Below are 7,487 nucleotides of genomic sequence, written 5' to 3'. Positions count from 1 at the left end.
CATTTTACTGAGCACGACCTTCCCAAGGAGTTAAAGCGACATGGCGCCATTCACAAATGGCCCTGCCATGAACAACAAAATAATGGAAGATGAGGAGCCTTCCTGGTTAAAAGATTAAAGAAGCAGAACAACTAAATGCAATCCTTATTCTAGATCAAGAGGGGGGAAAAAACTAATAAAGGACAGGTTTGAGAATACCCGGGGAAATTTGAATCTGGAGGATTAGATAATCATCTTGTATCAAGGTTAAAATTCTTGAGTGTGATAATTACACATGGTCAGGTATGAACACGTCCTTGTTTTCAGAAGGTACACGTCAAAATATTTAGGGCTGATATTCAGCTTCTCTGCAACTTTTAAAAGATTCTGCCAGAGTTGGGGAGGGAGCACGGAGGGGGGAAGGAGAGAGAAAGTCATGTAAAGCGAAGTAACATGAGAGCCATTGCTGAACCTATGGTATGTGGGTATTCACTGTGTGCTGTTCTCGTCATTTTTCTGGAAGTTTGAAATTTTTCAAAATTTAAAAAAGAAAATGGGAGAAAAAGACCTTTGTTACTCTGAAAATTAAAAAAGGTTTGTGACACAAAGCAACTTTTTCCATGGAAAAAGTTGCAAACCCCAGTGGAGGTCCAACCTGGCCCCTGGGTCCCCTCTCCTTATGTTCTGGAAATTTCTGAAAAACAGTCTTCCACATCTGTGGAGTTTATCACATTAACTTACGATTTTCAAAGGAAAAAAATAGTTGACTCTCTAAGGAGCTTAGCTGTCTTATAATGCAAGTGTTACCACAATTGATACAGTCAAAGACGCAAGAAACTCAATAGAGCGTTACAGATGTTTTCAAAACAGATGATTAAAGATACACATGTTTCTTTCTAAAGAGAGTTGATTACACGCTGCTCTATGCTGCCTGTATCATCCAGGTCCTATAGACTTGCCCTTGTCCGTATTGCTATGTAAATGAGTTACACCGTGTATCCGTCAGTTGAGCCAGTGTCTGCTAAGTAACAAACACCTCAAGCCTCAGTGCCTTGACCCGACCCCAGCTCCTCAGGTGGCCTGCCTTGTTTCTTCTCTCTGCAGCCCACTGCCCTGCACAATACCTCGGCACACAGTAGGTGCACAAGAAGTGTTTACTGAATGAATGTATGACTTTTCCCGTATTTTTCTCCCTACTACATAATGGACAATGTAATGTGTGCGCACTGTGTGCCGAGCTCCCTGCCGAATATTCTGCCCATGGCATCTCATGTCACCATTTCACAGGGAAGGAAATGGAGGTTTAGAGATCTTAAATCACTAACCCAAGTCTTGCAGCTGCTAGCGATGGAATGGGGATCTCTTAACCCATTACTTTGCTGCCTTTTTGAGGTTAGAGTTAGGGCCTTGGAAATTGGAGAAGACTTCTGAAGCTAAAATAGGAACTTCTATATAAATAAAAAGTCTACATGGAAACATGTACATATAATTTCATAACCATATATACACAGTCAATAGTGTGTGCACGAAGGCATGGCTTCTGAACACATGACTCAATGTCTGTGAAATTCTAGCTTTTTATATCATCAGCTTGAAACCCTGTAATTAAGTCTGTCGGGTAAATGGGCTCATTCTCAGAGCCCATAAAAAGCGGCCGGCTCCCTGGGAGGCGCAGACAGGGCTGGGATTGTCGGACAAGGGCAGGGAGAAAGATGAGAGCAGCCTACTTGATTTTCACCGAATTTGCAGCCTGTGGGGCGGGTGTTCTCAGCCCCAGGGAATAAGCCAGACTTGGAATCACAATCTAGGGGCAGCTTTGGCCAGTGCCTCAAAGTGACTCCTGGGTCTCACAGTGGCAACAACTGAGGGAGGCCCCAGGGGAACATCTAAGGGATGGGATGAAGTCAGGAGCACAGAGTGGCTCTCCCAGGAGAATCAGATCATCGCTGGCACAGGATGTGCTTCCCCCTTTAAGAATCCCAGAAAGCTAGGAACACTCCCACACTGGCTCCCAGCCTTTGCACATACGCATTCACACAGGGGAATTCCAATGCCAGACCAGCCTGGACCCTCCACAGGGCCTTTGCATGTGCCGTGCCCTTTGATCGGGGCCCCTCGTACTCAGTTCCTTGCTGCAGTGCCACCTCCCCTAAGGCCTCAGGCAATCACCCACCTGCTTCCTCCCTGTCCCCTTGCTCCACCCCTCACCCTGACTCATTTTCACTGTCTGACATGATCCTGTCTGTTCATCTGTTTGCCCCCCAACACCGTGATGCAGCCACAGGAAGGGAGGCAGGGCCCTGGTCTGCCCCATGCACCCCGCTACACCCAGCCCCCCATTGCTCTGCTCGGCAAGACTCCATGCTCTGGAACTATAAACCGAATGAGTGGATGTCACCTTGCAGCTTCAGAGTCACTTCCTCTCCCTCCGTAACCACATGCCAGTCTCCCATTTAGCAGTTCAAACCCAGAACTCAGTTCAAACATTGACGGCACTTATCTTAGGCAGACGGTGCAGCAGGGGTGGGCAAGCAGCATCATGCGCCCCGAGGCTGTTCCTGAGGGAGCTCACAGGCTGAAACTCTTATTTTAACAAACACACAGAGAGCCCTCGCCGGGTGGCTATGCTCAAACTCAGCACTCATCCTCACCAGCCTGGAGAGGGAGATGCCAGCAGTGCCGTCATCCTCGTTCTACAGAGGGAGAAAGCGAGGCACGGAGAGCACCAGGGACTTGCCCAGGCGCACCGCTGGCGAGCTGCAGCCCTGCCATTCGAACCAGAGGGCCCCGCGCTCAGCCCTCCGCTGTGGCGCTGTCCCTTCGTGGGGTCGTCAGGCACAGACAGAGGGGCTGGGCTGAGCTAGTGGAGACTCAGAAAGGGGCAGAAGAGGAGCTGAGAAGTTTTCTCGGAGAAGCTGCCGATCAAGCTGGGACTTGAGACGTGGGCAAAGCAAAACTTCACCTGCAAGCATCTTTCTTCTTCCTTCACACTGCAGGTTGCCAGGTTTAGCAAATAAAAACACTAATGCCCACATTCTACATCGGGCAGACATATACACCGACAGAACTATTCATGGTTTATCTGAAACCAGATTTAACTGGGGATCCTGTATTTCGTCTGGCAACCCACTGGGGAAAACAGAAGTCCTTCAAACACCTTTTTGGTTATTAGTTTATTAAACAGTCTTGCGTTTATTAAGTATCAGACACAGCTTCAAATAGCTATGTATAGTTAAAGTTCACAGTACAAGGAGAGCATAACAGGAGAGTGTCTTTACTTTGCTCGGTAACTGTGTGTGCCCGGCTGGATACAGGAGATGTCGATGGATTGCCCGAAGCTTGGGATATGGAAGAAATTACACTCATTTTTAAAAAGCACGAGTGTCGCATGTTAAACGGCTATAAATCCCGGGAGGACAGAAGACTCCAAAATGAGAAGAGCATCTTCTTGCCACCCCTCCTGGACTCCGAGACCACTAACTCCTTTCACTGTTTCTTCTGGCAGTTACCAAAGTCTCTCAAAAAAAGAGGCTTTGCTGCTATTTCTTTTTTTTTAGCAACTACGGCTGTGACCTCTGCCTTCCCGCTCTGTGTTTAAAGATGGTAATGAGTTCACTTAGGAGAAATTGGCTGGTTCCTGTGTGCAAGGGGGACATTTTAGAACATGACCCAAATGGTTCCCACTTACCCCTGTTGTGTAATGGTCACACAGTGTGTATATTTTAAATGGGCACTTGGTTCTCCAGAGGGTGCCAGTGCATTGTGCGGGCATCATTCAACCCTCCCTCGGCCCCTCCGCCGGCTTCCCCAGGAGATTTCTCTCCGTCCTCCACGGGTTCCATCTGTTCCCGTAAGTCCTGCCTCTTTGCTCTCGGTGCGCCTTCCTTCGACTCTCACCGTGCTCGCGTCGGTTGACTCTCCACTCTGTCAGAGGAGCTGGTTGGCTCCCCACCCTTCCCTCGTGCCAGTCACCAGGCCCATCTGGGGTGGGATTGGTGACCTGCAAAAGTTGGGGGTGAGGGTGGGGAAGGCATTTCTGGGGCAGGAAAAAGAAGAAGAAAACCAGGAGGAGGAGGAAGGCAGAGCTGAGTTGATAGGGAGGCCGTGTGGCTGAGAGACGAGCTGGCGGCCAGGCGAGGCTGGACTGTCCAGGGCAGAGTTTTGTGCTTTGCAAGGTGCAGGCAATGGAGCCACCAGCTCACAGGTGGAAGATAGAGAGGTGGAGTTCAGGTGGAAGGAGGGCAAGAAAGAGGGAAAGCAGGGGAGGATGGGGAGAGGGGAGAGGAGGAGAAGGAGGGGGAGAACATGGGAGGGGGCACAGTTGGGAGGCAGGAGGTGGCTGCAGTCTGAAGCACGGTGACACACCCTTGGCGTGGGTGGTGGCAGCGGGAATAGCAAGGCATCATTGCGACACTGCAGACGTCCTCGTCTTGCCAATCTCCCATGAAAGGCCAGGTGCTGAGGGATGGGCCTCACCTGATCCCAGGACGGGCGCAGAGCCAGCTGACAGGAGTGCCTGAAGGTGGAAGGGACTCTGCTAGCTTCTCAGGAGCAGCCTTTGTTGTTATTAGACCCATTCGTGTTATTTTTTTCTTTTTGGCACTTTACGAGTTGTGTGTGTATGTGCATCTGACGCAGGGAGAAGTCAGGGCTGAAGGCAGACTGCGGCGTTTAAGGCTTGAAGCCCCTACCTGTGAAGCGTAGGGGCTGCAAGAGCTGGCATTTTGGAAGCCCACACGGGGGAGGTCTGGCTCTCAGCGCCCGGCACCTGCGTGGGCCATTGGCCCTCATCTCTCAACACCTGCCTTCTCTTTTCAATCTCATAGGATCGCTATGGAACAATGAACGCTAACATCTCTAGGGCGCTTGCTGAGGGCTGGGCAGGTTCTGTGCCTGGACTCCCCGATACCAGCCGACCCAGTCCTCTCACCAACTCTAACAGAGAAATCACGCCCCCACACTTTACAGAAAAGGGAGCTGAAGCTCAGAGAGGTGGAGTTACTCACCCGCAGTCACACAGCTCAGAGTTCCATGCCCGAGCTCTTCATGTGCTCACCTTTTTAACTACATTCCTACTGGCCAACTTCTAAAGGGGTAGTAAGAATTCGTGAGGTAATGTCTGTGACAAGCATTAAAACCTTCGGGGTGGCCCGGTGGCATAGTGGTTGAGCTTGCACAGTCTGCTTCAGTGGCCCAGGGTTCACAGGTTCAGATCCCAGGCGTGGACCTGGCACTGCTTGTCAGGCCACGCTGTGGCAGTGTCCCACATAAAATATAGGAAGATTGGCACAGATGTTAGCTCAGTGACAATCTTCCTCACCCACCCACCCCCAAACAGAAAAAATAAAATATTGAAGTGAACTTGCACATGAGAATTTACAGCAGTTTTATTCATAACTGCCAGAACTTGGAAGCAATCATGATGTCCCTCAGTGGGTAAATGCAAGAACAAGCTGTGGTGCAGCCAGACAGTGGAATATTACTCAGCACTGATAACACATGAGCTGTCAATCCCTAAAAAGACGTAGAGGAGCCTTAAATGCACATCACTAAGTGAGAGAAGCCAATCCAAAAAGGCCACGTGCTGTATGACTCCCACTCTATGGCATTTTGGAAAACAGAAAACTATGGGGACTGTGAAAAGATCAGTGGTTGCCAAGGGTGAGAGTGGGGAGGGGCGACCAGGCAGAGCACAGAGGATTTGCAGGGCAGCGAAGTTATTCTGTATGATCCTATAATGGTGAATACATGTAATTATACCTTTGTCTAAATCCACAGAACGTCCAACACCAAGAGTGAACCCTAATGTAAACCGTGACCTTCGGGGGGATCTTAGTCAGCTCCGGCTGCTGCAACAAAAACACCACAGACGGGGCGACTTAGACAGGAAACATTTATTTCTCACAGTTTTGGAGGCTGGAAGTCCAAGATCAAGGTGCTGACCGATTCAGTATCTGGTGAGGGCCTGCTTCCTCGTTCACAGACGCCTGTCTTCTTGCTGTGTCCCCACATGGTGGAGTGGGGAGGGAGATCCCTGGGGGCCCTTTTATAAGGGCAATAATCCCACTCACAAGGACTCTGCTCTCATGACCCGGTCACCTCCCAAAGGCCCCATCTCCTAGCAGCATCACATGGGGATTGGGTTTCACCGCAGGAATTTTGGGAGGACACAAACACTCAGTCCACGGCGATAACGATGTGTCAGTGTAACGATGCTGATACTGGGAGAGGTTGTGTGTGGGGCACCAGGGGGTGTATGGGAACTCTCTGTACCTTCTTTTCAATTTTGCTGTGAACCTAAAACTGCTCTAAACAATAGTCTATTAAAAAAAATCCTCAAGCGACCCAATGCAAATTTACATATAAGATGGAGTTTGAAGCATGTAGGTGAACATTCTAAAACATCTTTTACAAGAGAGCCAGCCAATTCTTCTAAGCGAGCTCTTTCATAACTATTTATTCTTTTAAGCACCAAGGCATCTGGGGCGGTTCTAACTGGGAAACACGGTGTGAAGGAGCTAAAAGGACATCCTTCTTTCTGGCACCATCTGCTTTCTAGCATCGCCACTGGGGAGACTGTCCCGTGTCTCATTACCATCTGGGGGCCTTGGCTGTTGGTTAGCATCCCAGTCACTGCTCTGAGCACAGTGAGTCCTGCACACGTTTCCGCTGCCTGGGCCAGGTCCACTTGCATAACATGCTCTGCACAGATCTCGCATGCTTCCCTGAAAGTGGGAACGAACACCAACCCCTCTGAGAGATTTTATTTTATAACCTCTACCGTCCAAAGTGATGCTTTGTACTCCTTTTGGGAGCCTGGTAAAAGACACTCTCATGCAGCACTAAGGCCCCTTAATGTGTTTATGTGTTAATGCTACGGAGACCACATAGGAACGTAGAATTGTGACCAGGAGCCACACGATTTGCAATGAAGCCCATTGGGGTTACGTCATGCTCTGCCCCTTCCCAGCCGGGTGACCTCAGGTGAGGTTCTTTAACATCCTGAGTCTGTTTGTTCCCTCTTCTCTAGAATGCCAGTCACACTTGCGCCTGAGGTGGTTGTGGGGATTATATTCAGATAAGACTTCTAAGGAACTTAGCCCAGTGCCTGACACATTAGTAGCCTTGTTTATTATGGTCATTAATTACGTTCCATCTGATGAAGACAAAGGGCATAGGATCAGCTCCTGAGACCTTGAATAAGTCCCTGGAACACCCAGAAACTCATTTGCAGTACCTGTAAAGCAGGTATTAAAATGCTTTGTCTAGGGCCAGCCTCAGTGGCCTAGTGGTTAAGTTCCACGCCCTCTGCCCCACTTCAGTGACACAGGTTCAGTCCGCCACATGCACCTACACTGCTGGTCAGTGGCCACGCTGTGGTGGTGGCCCACATACAAAATAGAGGAAGACGTGCAGCAGATGTTAGCTCAGGGCGAATCTTTGTCTATTTCACACGTTTGTCGGGAGGATGTATAAAGTATCGGATATCTAACTTTGGAAAGTAGGTA

The sequence above is a fragment of the Equus quagga genome, chromosome 13 (assembly GCF_021613505.1).
Source record: "Equus quagga isolate Etosha38 chromosome 13, UCLA_HA_Equagga_1.0, whole genome shotgun sequence".
NCBI classification, from domain to species: domain Eukaryota; kingdom Metazoa; phylum Chordata; class Mammalia; order Perissodactyla; family Equidae; genus Equus; species Equus quagga.
The sequence above is the reverse complement of the archived record's forward strand: the minus strand, read 5'-3'. Positions refer to the sequence as shown.